Genomic DNA, 20,186 nt, shown 5'->3' on the forward strand with positions numbered 1-20,186 from the left:
AGCTGCCTAAGCAGGGATGCTCTCTGAATAATGCCTAATTTGTTCTGGTCATCATAGACCTTTTTTTTTTCCCCTGAACATCAAATTTCCATTTAGGCCTCCAAAAACAAATTTTTGAGGATATGTTTATTGATTTTAGAGAGAGGAGAAGGGAAGGAGAGAGAGAGAGAAAGAGGGAGAGAAACATCGATATGAGTCAGAAACTTCGATCTGTTGCCTTTCATACCCGCCCATCCAGGGGTTGAACCCCAACCCAGGCTTGTGCCCTGGCCAGGAATTGATTTGGGTGACAGTCCAAGCAACTGAGCCACACCAGCCAGGGATCCAATAGCTTTTTAATCAATTTCCATACTATCATTAATAAAAGAAGCATATTTATTAAAAGCCAAATGAGCTGCCTTTTAGAAAGTTTTAAAGCTGCTATGATATATGTTATGTGATGCTAAATAAACTCCAAGACTTTATTTATACACAATTATACTCATAAGAATCCTCTATCCTAACTTGCATAATTGAGTTTTTCTAATTTAATGTGGCATTTTAAAAAATGTCCCTATGAAATTTCAACTTCTATCCTTCGATCCTTCCTTTCAGACTTTCCTCTGTGCTTGTGAGATTATTTTTGAGCCTGGAGTAGTATATCATCCATCATGTTAGTTCTCTCTCTCAGATTGCTTTTGTGTCACCCCCCTCACCAAACACTTACACATATGTACACATCATCCAGGTCTTTATCCCAGTCACTAATATTAATATTCTGAAGGACAAGTGCAAGAGCAAAAGCCTACAGCATACTGCTCAAGGATTCTATCCAACTTGATATTAGTCAGCACTTTTGGAGAACAGTTAATGGTTATGCTAACTATAAATCTATAAATCTAGACTGTATCATATTCTTCTGTCTTACAAGGACATCATATGCTCTGCTGAAAATCAAAAAGCACTCTATCTATGTCATTCTTCTAGTTTGCTAGTCTAATAATGTTACCAAAGGAGAAAATTATGTTAGTTTGGCTTGTCTTATTATTTCAATCCATGACAGAACTTTGTAATAAATCTTTCTAGTTTTGTACTATGACAGTCCTGATTATATTTATGCAAGTCTATTTTTGTGTCTTTGAAATTAAAGACACAAAAATAGACTTGACCACCTCCAATTATTGGCAGCTCTCTCATCTTCCAAGGTTTTGCAAATGTTACTTCAGAATTATTCTCGGTGGTATTTACAACTTAACTATTCCATTCATAAAGTACCATTCATCCAAATATTTTTAAATATTGGTATTTGAGTTTTGAGTCAACTCATGACTCAACTCTATGGTTGTTTAAACCTTCTCTGTAAAAGAACATGCTCAGAATATTAAATAAAGAAATGCAGGTTGAGAGAAGGTGTTAAAAGACAAGATGGAGTAACAGGCAGTGTACATACCCCACTGAGTGCAAGGACCAGGAGCCACAGCCATTGGGGGAATCCCAAGGAGCAGCAGCAGAGTGAGGAGAGCCATGAAGAAGAAGCTTGTTGGGGGCCAGCTAGAAGTCAGGTTTCCAACCCCTGTATCACCACCTCCAGTGCCAATCGCCAGCTGATTATGCTGGAAGGAAAGTCAAGACCCTACATTTCCTCTCTGGACTCAACTATTGATATCCTGAAGAAGAGGGCCCAGGAGTTGATCAAAAATATTATCAAGAGCAGGCAGAAGGACCATGCACTCATGACCAGCTTCAGGGACAGCCTCAAGATCAAAGTTTTGGACCCGACAGAGAAACTAAAGGAGAAGTTGTATCAACTTTATAATCACCACAGCAGGATCATTCAGGGAAAGCTCCAAGAGTTCACCAAGAGAATGGCAAAGATCAGCCATTTGGAAACAAAGCTCAAACAAGTGTGCCACACTGTGGAGACTATGTACAAAGACCTGTGTGTCCAGCCAGAGGCTACTAATTTGGAAGAACAAACGCATAAAGATGGTGAATACTGACAGTTTTCTGAGTCACATCTTTGATCACCACCAAGAGAAGGCTCAGAGGCCACTTTTTTCACCACAATGAGAAAAAAAGTTTTTCATAGTTCTGTAATGCATCTTGGCAAAAACAAACAAACTGGTGCCAGACCCAAAGGTAGCAAGTCCAGACACCATCGTGGGTCCACCTTTGGTATCCCAAACATGTGGCAAATTTACTCCACCGCAGCCCTGCACAGTTCATTAAATATCTGATTTTGGAAGGAAGGAAGGAAGGGCGGAGAAATGCTGGTTGAGCACATGCATCTATCTTAAAACTATCCCACCCAAATCACTGAGTGGTAGAAATAGTACAAAAATATGCCCTGGCTGGTATGGCTCAGTGGATTGAGCTCAAGCCTGTAAACCCGAGGTTCACCGGTTTTATTCCCAGTGCAGGGCACGTGCCTGGGTTGCAGTCCAGGTCCCCAATATGGGGTGCATGGGATGCAACTACACATTGATGTTTCTCTACCTCTCCTTCTCCCTGCCCTCCCTTCTCTAAAAATAAATAAATAAAACCTTTTAAAAAAGAGAAATAAATCAAAATAAGAATAAACTGCCAATAGTACTCACACATAAGTAAAGGTAGCAGTCATTTGACAGAAAACCCTAAAAATCTAATGCATTCATAATTAGATGAGCAACAAGAGTTGAGGAAACCATAATTCACATATAAGAGAAAACCATAGTAAAGGGAAGGGCAGGTTCTGTGGTATCTGAATTTCATAACCAATGAATACATGGCAAGCCCGCCAGGTTAGTGATTCTCAAACTTCTGTGTGCATGCAAATAGCCTGTAGAACTTGTTCAAATGCAGGCTCTAAAAGAAGTAGAGACCAACTGTCTGTATTTCATACCAGACAATGCTGATGCTCCTGCATCTTGGAACTTGCTTCTGACCAGAGGCTTTTGGGAGGAAGTATCTGGCAATGTTTTCAGCAGGTCCTCCAGGGGATTCTGATAGAAGTTTAGATGGGAGACTTACTTGTAGTTAAGTGAACAGATACATTTAGCTTAGTTGGCCTAATTAATGCTCTCCCTTTACTACCACTTCCATTCCATCTTCTATTCTAAGGTGCAGGCTCCACAACTGTTCTCTCCCAAGGTTAAAACCTCACCTAACTCTGATCCTGAGGAGGGTTTGCAGTGTTGATTTAGAATAAAGCAAACTTGAAGATAATCTTTATTTCTATCTATCTACATGAAAAGCAAACAAATAAGGCAACTCTTCCCAGTAACAAAATCTAACCAAGTGAGCCAGCCCAAATTGAAGCTTTTCTTATTTTGGCATTTGCATAACAGAATCCCAAGCTGCCTGTGAAATTCCCACTCACCTTCTCTAGAATTATACTGCCCATTGACACCAAAACCACCATTTATGTGGAGCCATTGTCTAGTTTTGAATATTTTAGTGACCAGCCCAGGGCAACTATAGAAACCAACATACCATATATTACAACACTTGAAAGTTATTCAAGTAAAATAATTATCTTCCCACCTTGATAATGATCTGGATGGCCAGATTCATATCTAGAATATTGAACACAGAACCATGAGGATAGCGGCCCCTGGATTTCAAGCCCCTCAACCCCACCCTGGGCAACCACCCACTCCCTTTATTTTCTTCAGGCCATAACTGTTGATTTCAACATTTCAGAAGTAAGCATATCTTAAGGATGTGAGACAATCTCTTCAGCTACCTTAGCTCATTAGAGTAGCAATGTGAAATACTGCCAGTGGGCGGTCAGGGCAACAGAAGCCATGCCTCCCCAAAATGAGTTATTAAAATCTCCAAGAGGACATGTGAAATTTGAAAAAGCTCCTAAGGTGATTTCTTAATAGCATTTTTGAATTTGAAATCATTACATATAATGTTTCCATGCTCTTTTTTATTATGTTTCAAAAATGGAGTAATTCTTTATAGATTTCAATGATATTGTAATTTTTAGAAATAAAACACTATAGACAAAGCTAAAGCCCCTGAACATTATTACCCTCACTGTGTAAACTATTTCCTTTCTTTTGAGTCTTCATCCTGGACAAGTAATTACATTTTTGCCCATGTACAGGGCTGGTGTTCAGCTGATAGGCACCATAACGATTTACTTTCTCTATATTTTTCCATACAAGATCATGTTTAAAATCTAACTGCTAGTAGTGGAAAGTGGCACTTCTGGCTAAGAGAAGAATTCAGAGCCAAGACTGAAATTATAAGAGAACATTTATTTAGAAAGTCACAGAGGTAGAAGAAGTGAGTCATAGAAGAAATGGGCTCAGAAAACAAGTTACAGCAAAATAAAACATGTTACAGCAAAAGAAGGTCCCTTGGGGCTTAAAAGGGGGAGAGAGAGAGAAAGAGAGAGAGAGAGAGAATGCCCTGGGTAAAGAAGATGGCAGGGAAAGATGGGTGGGTCCTCTGTAGAGAGAGCCACACTGGGTCCTCCATCCTGAGGCCTTTTATCTGGACATCTCAGGGGAGGATCTCAATACAATATTCATCAGATTTCCTGATGTGTCTCCTCAGGGCTGTGATCTCTACTGATTGGCCAGTTCCAGGGCAGGATGTCATTAGTCGCTTCAATTGGTCCTGATGTCAACCATGGGGTACTATGCCTCATTTTAACTGCCTTTCTGGGCCTGGAGCTGAAACATACCTGAAGGCTAGATGCCATCCCCAGGAGTTAACACTTTAGGGAGGGGTCATGTAAGAGCTCATAGTTTTCCTCATTGCTAGGCACCTGGGCTCTCCTCATTGGTGACCCTCTGCACCTACCCATTGTTCCTGTTCTGCTCCTGCCTATCTAACTGCCTGCTATTACATACCATTTAGATATGATCTGTGTATATCAGGTTCATTCATTACTGAATATTTTATTGTGAACTCCCAATCATAAAGTAGAAATATAAATTTGCAATGTTAAAAATTATAATCTATTTTAAAAACACTATGAATGGTTTTGTACCTACCACTCAGTTTATTATTTAATTATTTGCATATTAATTTCAGGGTCTTTTTATGAAATAAAATAACAGGAAAAATGAAAAGCTTTTTAAAATTTTCCCTTTATTTTATTAATTTCTCTAAGTAGCCAACACCATAAATTTAGAATTTCAGATTCCCTGAATTTTTTTTAATACAACCTCTGTCTGGTTTTAAGATTTTTCTGCTTATCCTTGATGTCCTTCAGTTTTACTATAATGCACCTAGTTGTGGGTTTATTTATTTTTGAAGTGATGTATGTTGTTACATTTACTGTGTTTTTGTTTGGAGAACTATCTTTTTTCAGTCCTCATAATCCTCCGTATTATTTTTTAAAATACTACTCTTCTCAGATACTGAATAAATATTACAAAAATATATATGTAACCATAAATGATCCCAAATAACCTCAGTAGTTTTTAGTAAGAAGAACAAAGTAGCAGGGATCAAAATATCTGATATCAAACTATATTACAAGGCCACTGTAATCATAACAGTTTGATACTGGCATAAGAGCAGACACATAGACCAATGAAATAGAATAGAGAATCCATAAATAAATCCATGTCTCAATGGTCAATTAATATTCAACAAAGGGGGCAGGAGCATAAAGTGAAATAAAAATAGACTCTTCAATAAATAGTGTTGGGAGATCTGGACAGGTACATGCAAAAAAATGAAACTCAACCCCCAACTTACACCACACACAAAAATAAACTCAAGATGGATAAAAGACTTAAATATAAGTTGTGACACCATAAAAGTCCTAGAGGAAAACACAGCTAGGAAAATTTCAGATATCCCATGCAGCACTATTTTCACTGATATATTTCCTATAGTAAGGGATATAAAATAAAGAATAAATAAATGGGATTACATCAAGTTAAAAAGCTTCTGCCTGGCTAAAGAAAACATCAGCAAAATGAAAAGGGACCAACTGTATAGGAAAACATACTTGTCAATGATACCTCAGACAAGGATTTGATCTCTAAAATGTATAAAGAACCAATATGACTGAACATCAAGAAGACAAACAACCTGATTAAAAATGGGCAAATGCCCCAGACAGACACTTCTCCAAGGAGGACATAGAGAAGGCTCAGAGACCCATGAAAGAATGCTCAACATCACTAGCCCTCAGAGAGATGTAAATTAAAACCACAATGAGAGAGTACTTCGCACTAGTAAGTTAACAAACAAGTGCTGGTGAGGACATGGGGAGAAGGGAACCCTGGTACACTGTTGGTGGGGATGCAGACTGGTGCAGCCACTATGGAAAACAGTGTGGAATTTCCTCAAAAAACTAAAAATGGAACTGCCTTTTGATCCAGTGATCCCACTGCTGGATTATACCCTAAGAATACTGAAACACCAATTCAGAAGAACTTATGCACCCCGATGTTCATAGCAGCATTATTTCATAATAAGCAAGTGCTGGAAACAGCCTAGGTGCTCATCAGTAAATGAGTGTATTAAAAAAACCCCAAAACACTGGTGCATTTACACAATGGAATACTATGCAGCAGAAAGAAGGAACTCCTACCTTTTGTGACAGCATGGATGGAACTGGAGAGTATTTTGCTAAATGAAACAAGCCAGGCAGCGAAAGACAAATACCATATGATCTCTAATCATATGGTGGAACCTGATCAACAAAACAAACATATAAGTGGAACCTATAAGTGAAATCTAATCAACAAAACAAACAAATTAATAAAATACAATCAGAGACATGGAAATAAGGAATAAACTGACAGTGACCAGAGAGGAGGAAGCAAGGGGATAATGGGGAAAAGAGGAGTAGGGTCTAGTCGTGGACATGGACAACAGGGCAGGGATTGACTGTGGAAGGTGGTAGGCAGGACAGGTAAGGAAGAGCAATGGGGGAAAATATGGGACAACTGTAATTAAACAATAAAAATAAATAAATAAATATTGTTTTTCTAGCATTCCGTGTATGTGTGTGTGTGTGTGTGTGTGTGTGTGTGTGTGTGTGAAGATTATTGTCAAGCAGATACTACAGACTCTCCATCTTCCCTACATATTGCACAGGATTTATCCCTTTATCCCTCTGGGTTTCTTTCAGGGTGAGTTTTCCAGGGCCAGCTTTCAATTCATTAATTTGTTTTTAAATTGTATCCAGTTATATTTATCCCACATAATATACTTTCTAATTTAAATTATATTATATTTACATTATATTATTTTTATTTATTTATTTTTGTTTTCAGGACTTCTAATTGATTCTTTAAATTAGACAAGAGGTTTTTGGGGGGAGGTTGTTTTTGTGTTTCGTTATTTTTTTTAAATTTAAACTAACATTTAAATTATCTCTGATCATTTTATAAATCTTTCACAACATTTGTCTAATGCATCCATAAAATTAAATTATTTATGGAGTGAATTTTATTGACTGTCTTACAGGATTCACTTTCTCTATATGTCTTTAATATTTGATTCCAATCTCATTTAAATGAGAAGATTGTATTTTATTTTGTTTTCTCATTCTTTCTGCCTTTTTCTTTTTCTTTCTCTGCTTATTTTCCTTGATATTCATCTATCTCTATATTTCTACTGCCAGTTTTCTCTCAAACTGCCTAGATTCTGGCAATCTAGAACCAAGTTATAAGGTGGTGATATTGAGAACAAGCAGATTCAGTCCCCAAATTAGAAGTCTCTAATCAGCTCATGAACTGGTGTCCATGTTGTCTCTTCTCCCTGGGCCTTTCAGTTATTTAGAACAGTACTACCCAATCAGGCAGCCACTGGCCACTTGCGGCTATTTAAATTTGATTTCCAATCAATAACTTACATAAAATTTAAAATGAAGTTTCCTAGTTGCTAGTAGCTACCATAATGGACAGATCTTCTCCATCATCACAAACAGGTCTGTTGGATAGTGCCACTCTAGAGATATAATCCCAGACATTTTTTCCTTCTCAAAAGCAGGTTTTTTAAACTATTTTTCTCTGCAGGGCTGAGAAAAGGCAGTTTCTTTTTTAGTTTCCGTTTTCCTCTACATCCCTTGGCCTCCTAGTTTCAGACTGTGGGCCTGCCTCTGTGCTCTGAGGTTACATTTAGCACTCTTCCTTCTGAAGGAGCTGAAGCCCAGGCTCCCAGAGCCTGCACTTGGATCCAGAGCCTCACAAATCCATGGCTGCAGAAGCATACAAACAGGACTTCTTTCTTTTTTGGTCGTCAGATTTTTATTTTTGTATTTTAACCAATATAAATTATTGTTTCAAGCAGAAGAATTTCTGAAGAACTTTGTGCATATTGACCTAGAAGTAGTCCATTCATTTTTATTGGAGGTTTATATTCCATTATATTTTGAACAATGTATGTTTATTCATGCATATCTATTTTATGTCCATTTTGGCTGCTTGCAACTTTTACAATTAAAATAAATGTTGTCATTAAAATTCTTGCACATATCTTCTGCACAAGTGTAAGAGTTTTTTTATGAGTACACAAGCATGAAATAAAGCTGCTGGACCATAGGAACAAAGCATAATTAATATTGTTTTGTATTGTCCTGCAAAACTGTTGTATCAGTTTAAACACTATTCCCCACAGTTCATCAGATTCAGAAACAATAATAATAATTATTATTTCTGTTATTCTCCAAAGCATGATGTCATGGATTTGGTAAACTAAACACAATGTTTAGTCTCTCTCTCCTAGAGCAATGAGGTGTGTGTCAATATCTGCTTCTGTGAGAATCCTGACTTCAGGATTTTCAGCTATAACTACTCTAACTTCTATTTCTGAAGATTTGAAATCAATTGCTAGAGCAGTAGACAAGCATGTAATCGTAATTTCCACTGTTCAAATGTCCAATCAAATTTCTTCTTCACTTTTTTTTTTTCAGCTAAGCTTGTTGACTCGGTTTGTTTAACTCCTGCTATGGTGGCTTTAAACCCACAGTAGTAACCTGCAGGATCACACCTGTGCACCGGAGGGCCTTGTTCTTCATCTATACCAATTAAAATCAAACAACCACCAAGAGACCTCATTTCAGCATTCTGTGTAGACCTGAGAAATGTCAACAGTTCTTTTATACAGCATGTCCACAGAATCTCATAGCCACATTTGTATTTCCAATTAGTTGCCTCATAGCATGTTCCCTGTACCTGGGATCTGCTGTCAGCTCTCATTCTTGTCATCACACGTCCAATGTTCTCGGTTATCTTAATAAGTGAGTCACTGTGCAGGCACTTTCTTCTGTGTGACAATTACTGCAGTCTTTCCCCCTGACAGCTTCTGATATAAGGCCACCCTGGTTAATAGCCTTAAAAGCATATTTTACTTGGTTGAGCCTGCCCTCAGGAAAAAAATTTGGTAATGTGGCAGTCAAAGCCAGTACTGGAATCATAGGATATGTTGGTGCACTCACTGTAATTTATTTTTGCACCTATGTTGAGTGTAAAATGCCACCTCATTTTAATTTTTATTTTTTCAATTATTAGAAAATACATTTTATTATTTTTTATGATTTTTTGGAGGGTTGGAATATTTTGGTTTCCTTCTTTATTGTTTACATATTCAAGTCCTTTTAAAGTATTTCTATTTTTTTCTTTCTTACTGATTTTTAAGTTACACAGTTATGAGAGTAAAATTTTGGTTCTTTGTTTGCAACGGTCTTCTTACCGTCTTTGACTTTTTAAAGTTTGGATGATTTCTAATTTTGTCTTCTTTTGTTTCATATTAATAAATAAAATTGATTTGTTTTCGATTATATTTTTTCTTGTGTGTCTTAGTCAATAAATTATTCTATAGACCTAGTTCATAAAGATATCCTATATTTTTCTCTAAATATTTAAAGATTTGTTGTTCACATATAAATAAGTACTACATCTGGATTTATTGTGTGTATGTGTGGTGTGTGTGGTGAGGTAGTCAGCTCATAATTTAATTCTTTGTTTCATGTGTATGATTGATCAGAGTCTCTACAACCCTTTGTGTATAGTTTTTCCTCTCCCCTCTGACTTCTAAAGTTTCCTAAGTATTATACTAATGTCCAACTAAATGTAGCTCTATTTCTATACTCTCCATTCCTTACCTTTGCCTGTTTATCACATGACCAGTTTCACACTGTCTTTACTACCACTATTAACAACTTGTAAGGCAAATTCACCTCAGCTTGCATGTGTGTCTCTTAATTCTTGCTTCAAAAACAGCAGTCATATCAACTTACACATTTTTTTCCAGAAAAATGTGAGTGGGTATTCTGACAAAGTGAACTTTCCCACACTGAGCTGCCCACTGTGAGCAGCTGTGGGACCAGATATTTTAGGGACAAAGAAAAACACATAGTGGGAGGGACACACCTCACACTTTTTAATTATTTTTCCTTGCATTTGTTTTTATGATTACTAAAAAACCAAGAATTATTATTTTCTTCCAATTTATATCAAATATTTATCTTATATAAAGATGTGCTTTACTCTTTTAAGTTTAACTATGATTACTTTGATTCTCTTTGGATAGGGAATGGCTTATACCCTAATTAAAAGGTTAGATTTTCACACAAAATAAAATTGCCAACTGTAAACAGGGATTGATGTATATTGCTGATAGTGTAACAGGAAAAACATTGTGGTATAACAGAGGAGAGTTTTATGAGACTAAATTTTTTTTACTAGGTTTCAGGAAAAAGAGAACAGATTTAGAAGTTTAAAAGACCTGAATGTGAATTTTGACTCTTTTCCATTGTATCCCTAATGAGTTGTCATCAGACTTCTGCTTGAGTGTTATAGTCACAGAAATGCATTACCCTCCATAGTGATACATTTTATCTTTGCTGTATCTAGCTGTTATTTCCATATACATAATTAAGCATGCAATCCTGTTTCTTAAACTAATAAATGGGGATCAAAATGGCAATATCATAGAGCAAAGACTTAAAGATAATATGCATAAAATGCCTTTTTTGTTGCCATTGACATTCCAAATGTTCAGGCAATGTTAGTTACTATTATCTAAAAATATACCAGGTATTTGACATGAATGAAAGACAATGTCCCTCTAAGGTTAAGACGTAAACACAAAATAAACTTAAGATTGTTTTGGTATAAATGTAAGTCTTTAAATATAATACTAGAGCCTGACTAATTGGAAGAACAATGATAGAGAAAAGAACTACAGGAAGACCTTAAGGTCACTAGGTGAATAGAGAACATTTTAAGTATTTCAGTGTTAAAGTATATTTGTAAATAAAGGTATTATTAAGTACACACACACACCCACACATATTAGAGATTCAAATCTCTTGAGTCAGACAGTAACTAGAGAAAATGAGAGAGAAAAAGAGAAAGAAATATCACTTATAGCCTTCTTTGCAAAAGCACTGGTAATGGGTGTCAGAACACACACATTTTAGATAATTGGTCACCCTGTAGAAATCCCATTAAGAGAAGTATAGAAACAGAGGATACAAAGTATCCTGCTGATAATAACTAAAATTGAAGTCAGCTTCAGAGACACCTGATAAAATTAACTTTTCTTCGTCCAGATGAAAATGAAGCTCTCATTCATTTCCTGACAGGCACTTAACAATTATTGAAAAAGTTTATTAAGATAAAATTACAAGCCTAGAGACTCTAACAGTCCATAGCTCTACCAAGTCTAATAACATCACGGGATGCAAATTAGGGTGGAGACTGATTATCACTGATTGGAAAGATATTTATATATCATTTAAAAGATTCACAGTTAAACACAAGTAGACCAAATTGCAAAATAACTTATTGTGAAAGAAAGGAGTCAAATGCTTTGATCACTAGAATATAGATTCTCAAAATTATGAAGTATTAGTGAAAATACGTTTAAAAACCATTTTTATTGAAGAAAGTGTTTTCTACTTAATGAATTAAATTTATTACTATGAGTCACATATTTTTAAATTAGTAATAGTCTTTTATTGGCTTTTTTTCATCGGTTATTGCGAGCTAAAATTAACATGAAATCCTCTAAAAATTACTTACTGAGAAACCAAACTTTAGAGTTGCAATAATCAAATTAAGTATATGAATATATAGAGGCCATCTGTGATCTTAAAAATGCACATGTGTATTTAAATTGTACATTCAAAATGTACATATGTATTGACATTAAGTTTGATTTGTATTAGGCTCTATAAAGTGTTTTTATATAAACATTTTTTAAAGGCCTTTCAAAATAAGAAGAAAACAAGTGTCATTTGAGATCAACTCATATTGAGAGCAGATGACAGCTAGTGAGTGGGGAGGCTGGGGGTGGAGGGATTGAGCAAAAAGGAAAAAGAGCTCATGGACATGGACGATAGCATGGTGATTGCTGGCGGGGAGGGAATTATAAGGGGACTAAATGGTAATGGAAAAACATACAATAAAGATTAAATTTAAAAAAAGAATAGTTATTTGAGAATCATTAATTCAGACAGAAACCCCGATAATGTTTCACTCAGAAGATGAAGACAATGGCTATTTATGAGAAAGCGAAGCAGGACAATTACACCAATGAAAGGAGAGCATTTTTATTGGTATACATAACATAACATAACATGGTTAATGTTAATTCTAAACAATGTTTTTAACTTTCCGTCCAGTGTCTATCAGTCCAGAAGTCACAATAACTATTACTTGTTATATTTGTAAGCAGTTCTTTGGGACATAATGTTGCTTATGTCCAGTCCAAAGGTTATTTTTGCCCTATTTTTAAAATTCCGAAGACTTACCGTGTAAGACATGGGAGACAGTACTTCTGGCATGGTGGCTCCAAGGTAAAGTCAACATTTATAGTATTGTTCACATTTCCCCCTTTTGGTCTTTCCTTGAAAGTGTCACTGACCAATCATGATGATTAGTAACTAAAAGCATCATTGGTTCTTCATTGTCAGGTGGCTCACTTCGGATGAAGTGAAAGCCCTGGACACAAATCACAGCTTCAAACCTTACTAGCTTTGTGACTTGATCAAATTGCTTAATCATCCCAAACTTCAATTTTTTAAATTTTTGAAACCATAAACAAAACAATGCTAATTTAGCAATGCTGGGTAGGATATATAGGCAATTATGTAAAGTGTCTGACATAGAATCAGGAAAATCGTAGGCACTTGATAAAAGTGACTTCTTCCTTTCATACATCAAATAATGTAGATTACTTCTAGGAGCCCCAGTCACTTATTTACTTCTGACAAATGATTTTTTAAAGTACTAATTATAAAATAGATTAATTATGTTGTAGCCTTGGGAAGTTTTAGAGTGGGTCATTAAAGTTGTAATTGTGGTGCAACTTTTTTTAGATAGAGAACTGGTAATAAATCCCCCAGAAACTTTTGTGTAATGTAGCTATTTTATTTATAGCCAAGGAACAGAATGAGAAAACTAGAGCTTTTCATCTTCAAAAGTGTTTATGATCTTTAAGTAATTTGTAGGCACAGCTCTCTTGTGGGCCAAACAAGGGCAATTAGCCCTGTTGGCAAAGAGGAAATGGGTGCCCAGAGGGAAAAATTACTGCCTCCATGGTGCTGTGAGCAGGGTCTGTGTGCGTGCTTGTGCCTGTGCATGTGCAAGGGCAGTTATGTGCCTGTGAGTGTTTGTGGTAAAGGTGGGTAAGAATTAGAAAGATTAGTGAGGATGCTCAATGGAAAGACTTACTATATTTTTTTTAATAAGTTTGTTAAGACCTCTATTATCTAGAAATATTGGGGCAAAGGGACTTGTGCTGCTGGTGTTATAAAAACGTGCATGGGTGTTTGTTGTGTAGGTACAGATATATAGAGACAAAACTTACTGTGTGCTATGTAGAGTGTATGGAACACATGACCAACCCTGCTGATCCCTTACCTTTTTCTCTTAGATTCATAATCTGCCTCTCTTTGGTTCTATTCTCTATCTCAAGAAACCACATTACTCAGGTTCTCTTGATCAATGCCTTGTCAGTGGAAATGGCCAATAGAAAGCACTAACTAGGAAAGCTCTATTTCCTGTTTCTGTGTGTGTGTCTGCTTTCTGTTTTCTCTGTATCTTGGTTTTTTCTAGAAGTAACTAGGTTAATTTAGGGTTCCAGACTTTGTCTTGTAGACTTCCTGGATTTAACCCAGCTTCCTTTACTCAGACTTCTTTTTTCTGTTAGCCTAGATGTGAATGGGATTTCATGCTGTTGTTAATTCCTACGTTACCTTATTATCCTCTGTTTAGCTTTTTGCCTCCTCTTTACCTTTAAAGTCAGTGTCTAATAAATTTCCTCATTTTGAATATTTAACAAGGTTTCTGTTTCCAGGTATACCACCTTTTTCTTTCTCAATACTGTATATTTAATTTGGAATTGGCATATGAATTGAGATGTTAGAATATGATAACATACTATTAAATCTAAAGCCAGTGTCACTGTATTTTTAGTCTTTTTAGATTAATTAAATTATGCCATTATATAATTGTGAGCAAAAAAACCCTCTTATTTTCACTTTTATCTTTGTGCAGTAAGCATAAAATGATAGGCTTCTTCTTCCTCCTCAAAAGATGGTTAACAATGAAATGAAACACTTAAAACATATACAATACACTATTGGAATGGTCAAGAACAACAGAGGGCAGAGAAATAAACATCTCCAGTGTTAGTTTAACTTGAAATCAAATCCAGGTTCTCACACATGCTTTCCATGTGCCCAAGACACAGAAGGAGGTCCTTAAGGAGTTTCATCTGTCATCTGTCTTCATTTATTATACTACAAGATGTAGAAGTTCTTTCTGATAGCACTTTCTCATTGATTTATCCCAGGCAGAAAAAAACAGGAATATCAAATATATCACCTATAACTTGATTAACTGAATCAATCTCTCTGTCTCTTTTTTTCCTTTTACAAAATAATCATCGTGTGTTATTGATTTCAAGTCACTGCTCACCTCTGCATTTCCATTTCAACTTGTCAAACATTCCAGTTAAATAACATTCCTTTGAATTCTATTTTAAATTTACTGTCTATGGGTATCCACTTAATTTTTGTCAACACCTACTAGGTTGCATTTTCCTTTGTTTTAATTAAGGGTCAAGAATCATATCCATATCACTTAGAAAGAATATTCCCTTACGTGTCTTTTCTAGCTCACTCATCCTTAACCACGCTCTATGTGGTACTTCCAGTTTCCATATGACTATCTTGTTTCAAATTTGTTTCATTATCTAATCTCGTCCAATCTAGTGATATTGATATTGCCACCTCTTTTTGACCCTGTTTGGTGAACAGAATTCTATCCAGTTGAACTGTGCTGATTAATCTCCAATAATGCATATGAATTTACTGGAAAGATTCAGAAAACTCTGGCATGAGAAATGGCAGATGGATTTAGAAGAAATGTGAAATAGTAGGAAAAAAAGCACTGGATTCACAAAAAGAATTCAAGGATTTTAACCCTAGTTTTACCCCTTATGCCCTTTGATGGCTAAGTGCCCCAGCTATATTTTATAACATTGTCTTCCACAAAATGAGGTGGTTGTAATAACTGTTCTTTATGATTTCTTCTAAATCCATCATTCTACAATATAAGAAAATATTTATATTTGGGTCTAAATCTAAACTTACATCTGGTTTCATTAGGCTGTTATATGTATATTTTTATTAAGACTTTACTTTTAGAGCAGTTTTAGATTAGCAGCAAAATTGAGGGGAAGAAACAGAGATAACCTGTATGCTCCCTGCCTCCACCCAGGCACAGCCTTCCCATTAACAACACTCCCACTAGATGGTACATTGGTGTATTTGTTATAATTAATGAACCTGCATTGGCACATCATAATCCTCCAGAGTCCATAGTTGATATTAGGGTTCATTCTTGGTGTTATACATTCTATTGGTTTGGACAAATGTACAATGACATATGTCTATCATTATGGTATCACAAAGTATTTTTCACTGCCCCAAAAAATCTTCTGTGCTCTTACTATTCATCTTGCATGTCCAACCTTTGGCAAACATTTATCTTTTTAGTGTCTCCATAGTTTTTGCTTTTTCCGTAGTATCATACAGTTAGAATCATATGCTATGAAGGCTTATCAGATTGAATTCTTAGTAACATGCATTTAAATTTCTTCCATGTCTTTCTTATGGCTTGATAGCTTATTTCTTTTTAGCAGTGAATAACATTCCATTTTCTGAATATACCACCATCTATTTATCCATTTATCTCTTTAAAGTCATCTTGGTTCCTTGCAAGTTGTGGCAATTTTGAAAAAAGCTGCTATAAACATCATTGTCCAGGTTGTTGTGTGAATATAGTTTTCAACCCCTTTGGGCAAATAGCAAAGAGCACAAATTGCTGGATTACATAGTAAGGAATGTTTAATTTTACAAAAAAACTGCCCAGCTGTCCAAAAGTGGCTGTACCATTTTACATTTCTACCACCAAAGAATGAGAGTTCCTGTTAGTCCACATCCTTACCAACATTCTGTGTTTCTCTTGCTCTGGATTTTGATCATTCTAATGGATGTGTGGTAGTATCTCATTGTTCTAATTTGCACCTCCCTGATGACAAACAGTTTGGAGCATCTTTTTATATGGTTATTTCCCATCCTTATATCTTTTTTGATGGGGTGTTTGTTCAGGTCTTGGGCCCGGTTTTTAACGGTGTGGTTAGTTTTGTTATTGTTGAATGTTAAGTTCTTTGTATATTTTGGATAACAGTCCATTATCAGATGTGTCTCTTACAAATATTTTCTCCTAATTTGTGTCTTGTCTACTCATTTGTTTTCACATTGCTTTCTTGTTAAATCTTTTTTGTTCTGAAGATATACTACTGAATTGGGGAATTGCTATTATGAAAATCTGATGAAGATGTGATATTATTACCAGTGAAACCCCATGTTACCAGTGAAAGTGGGGTTCTTAAAGTATCTAAAGGAAAAGAATTTCCTGACCTGCATGAGAAGATGTGGCTCTGCGGTTTGGTTTATTGATGACATAAAATTAAGAGGGTTCCCCTCCTGACTTCCCAATTTTCCATCTCAGTCCCTCTCACCATGGAAAAGGTATAACCATATCTTCATTAGGGCCAGTATAAGGCCACTACCCAGAGTTTATGCTCCATTATCAAAATACAGTCAGGTCCAGCATCTGGCTCGCTAGTGTGTGTGTCCAGCCGCAGTTCACGGCTTTGCTTGGGCATTCAGGCTCCCCTGGCACCGCGCCGCCCCCGGAGGCTGTGGAGAGAATAGGTGCGTGCATCTGGGACAGACCAGGTGATTTCTCAAAATGACGAATTAACTTCTCAAACTTTCACGAATTTTGGATGGATCTACCTCTCAACCAATCTTTTCTTTTCTCCAGTTTAGACTGACAGGCCTCTATGGTCCAGCACCCGCTTCTGCACCATTTTTAACTTCTATTGCACATGTGCCTGCCTTTCCCTGGTCCAATCCCCAGTCTGGTAGGGAACGGGGAGGAAGGATTGTTCAATCCCCGTGACCGAGAAATGCAGCAGTGCCCTGGAGTGTGAAGTTGAAGCTTCCTGGCTGGCAAGCAGGTTTATGCTTCCCGGTTTATTAAACTCAGTATCTAGCTCCCTTTGCTCTCTTTCCTAGCTAAATACTGCTGGTAACAATATTACAACTGGGCCATAGAGTCAATGAAGCAAAGAACTTGAATCATTTTTAAAATTAAATGATATGCTGTGCTTAAATTGCTTATTACCTAAGTGTAATTTTAAAAAATAAATTAAAAATACAAATGTGCTTAAAATGAAAAACCGCCAGCCTTGGTCTTATCTTTCTGCACCAACTCCCCCACCAGCAACTCTCCCAACTTGCACTCCCTCCTAAACATGCAGGCAGGCCTATTAAATCTTTTGACATTTTCCTGGTTGTTAACTTCATATCTCTAAATAACACATTAAACCTCTATTTCTTGATTTATCTACTTTAGATATGGTACATTGACTCTCTATGATAATGGGAATTTAAGTCACTTATACCACACCCCACCACTTCTTTTTCCTCCCTACCTGGTTCTAGCACTACTCTCAGTTCTCAAAGTTGGTCTTAATAATACATTTAAGGAAGTAGAATAGTATGGTTAAGAAATGGAGCTTTTGTGCAGAATTGAAGCTGATCTAGTCACATAATTTCTCAGTTTTCTCCTAATAGATTTTCAACTTTAGATTAATAATTATATTTTACTGCATGTCCATTTAAACTTATAAGCCTGTGCCACCTTTTCTTTTTTTCAAGGCAAGATCTCACTTTCTTCTCAGTCAGAATTGCATGAGGCTTTTAATGTGAAATCACTTTCCATTCAGTCCAAAGCTTCCTTGTCGCTGATGAATGTCATACATAATGAAAGATTATATCCATTTATCCTCAGCAGTAAATCATTTATCACACAAGGGAGGATATTATTGTGAATTCTGATCAAAGCTGCCCACTTCCTTTAGCTGGCAGAAAAGCTGCACCCTGTTCACTGATTGAACAATATTCTGGGAGAAACAGGGAAAATTATGCTGTTGAATAAGGGTTCAGCAAACACTGGGGGTTTCTAAAATGGCTTTAAAAAAAATCATGTTTCATAAAAGTATCATAGGACTTTCTATGATCTAGACGTGTAAACTGTAAAAGTCTCTTTTTTGCTTTCTTTGCATAATTAAATCAGAAAGTGGCAGACTTTTTTCAGCTTGCTCTGTGATGTCTGCAGACAGGGATTTGTGAATGACACTGTGTGGATATTTCACCCTCTTTCTTAGAGAGACAATAATTATCACTACTTGTTTCTGAAGCCTGCTGTGAGCGATTTTATCAGTTCCTTTGTTAATGAGCTCCCTCTCTCCTTTATAATGCCAATCAGAAAGATGCCTTTTAAATAAGATTTATCTCTCAGATTTATTTTCTTTTCACTCTTTTTTATTAAGCTGAGTACTGCTTTGCTTCAGGGAATCTCCTACGCTACCCAGGCAGGGAACAAGGCTGACCTCTTTGATCTCTTGTTTGTATCATACTTTCATTCTCCTGTGGGAGAACAGTGAATTCCAGGAAGGGCATCACAGTTTTCCAGAAGAGTCCCTTCCTGTGTTTTATCTTTTATTTTATCATTGCCCCATGTTGCACATCTGTGTTTATTGCTTTTCAAATTCAATAGCATATGAGTGCCTCCATGTTAAAATCATTCTGGGTAAAGTGAGATGCAGAATGAAGCAGGAAGAATTGGGCCCATTTTCTTCCTTTGTTCTTCCCTGGGTGGCTTGCTTGCAAGCTCTAACAGTGTCTTCAGAATTTATACAAAGTAGTAGCTAGTGATCCAAACAATGGAGTCACAAATCAGCACCTACCATTTACAAATGGCATTTTTCATTAAATCTTCACCACATTCTTGAGGTGGTCTTTCAATGCTATGGCTGTTGAAGAGTTAGCTGTTTAAATTCACATTCTCCCCGTCTAGACTCTGTGAGCTCTTTGCATCCCTCCTATGGTTGATAGAAGTACACTTGACCCTTGAATAACATAGGTTTGAACTGCATATGTTTATTAAATGCAGGGTTTTTGTTTGTTATTTGTTTGTTTAAATAAATATATAATCTGCTCCCCATATCTTTGAACTTCACTTCAACAAACCTCGAATTCAGCCAACTATGATTCAAAAAAACAGTATTTTTTGATGTGAAGAATTGGCTGGATGCATTGTTTTACATTTTATGTAAGGGACTTGAGTATTCACGGGTTTTGGAATCTGTGGGTGGTCCTAGAACAAATCCCCTTGGATGTTGAGGGACAACTATAGTTAAGTCTTAGGGTTGGTACCTCTAACCCCTACATTGGTTAAGGGTCAACTATAAATATAGTGTGGCCAGGCTCCTTATCTTTAAAACAAGATATCACTAACTTTATCAAAGTGAGACATGGTTATGGCAAAACTAATATATATTTTTTAGTATATAGTATATATATATATATACCTTTAGGTGTATATATATACCTCTAGGTGTTCTTATTGATGATTCTTCTCTGATATTCAGATTATTGTTTTACTCTCATATAGGTATGATTGCCAGATATATAAAATAAATTATAGGACACTCAGTTAAATTTGAATTTCAGATAAATAATGAATGTATTTTTAGTATGAGTATGTACCAAATATTACATGTGAGACACACATAAAAATTGTTGTTTATCTGAAATTCAAATTTGACTGGGTGTCTTGTATTTTATCTGAAAATCTTCCATGCTGGAGAATCTG

At 36.1% G+C, this 20,186-nt stretch overlaps 1 protein-coding gene and 2 pseudogenes across 4 annotated transcripts in view; 2 read left to right on the forward strand and 1 right to left on the reverse strand.

Annotated features, from left to right (window-relative positions):
- The window catches only part of NRG3 (neuregulin 3), a 1,143,185-nt gene that overhangs the window by 846,053 nt on the left and 276,946 nt on the right, over positions 1-20,186 (forward strand). The window lies entirely within an intron of this gene.
- Positions 1,405-1,979, forward strand: LOC129076299 (synaptonemal complex central element protein 2-like; annotated as a pseudogene).
- LOC129076300 (proteasome subunit alpha type-6-like) lies at positions 8,650-9,425 on the reverse strand (annotated as a pseudogene).

The sequence above is a fragment of the Pteronotus mesoamericanus genome, unplaced genomic scaffold (genome assembly GCF_021234165.1).
Source record: "Pteronotus mesoamericanus isolate MK-2021 breed Mesoamerican mustached bat unplaced genomic scaffold, CSHL_Meso_final contig_59, whole genome shotgun sequence".
Lineage (NCBI taxonomy): Eukaryota > Metazoa > Chordata > Mammalia > Chiroptera > Mormoopidae > Pteronotus > Pteronotus mesoamericanus.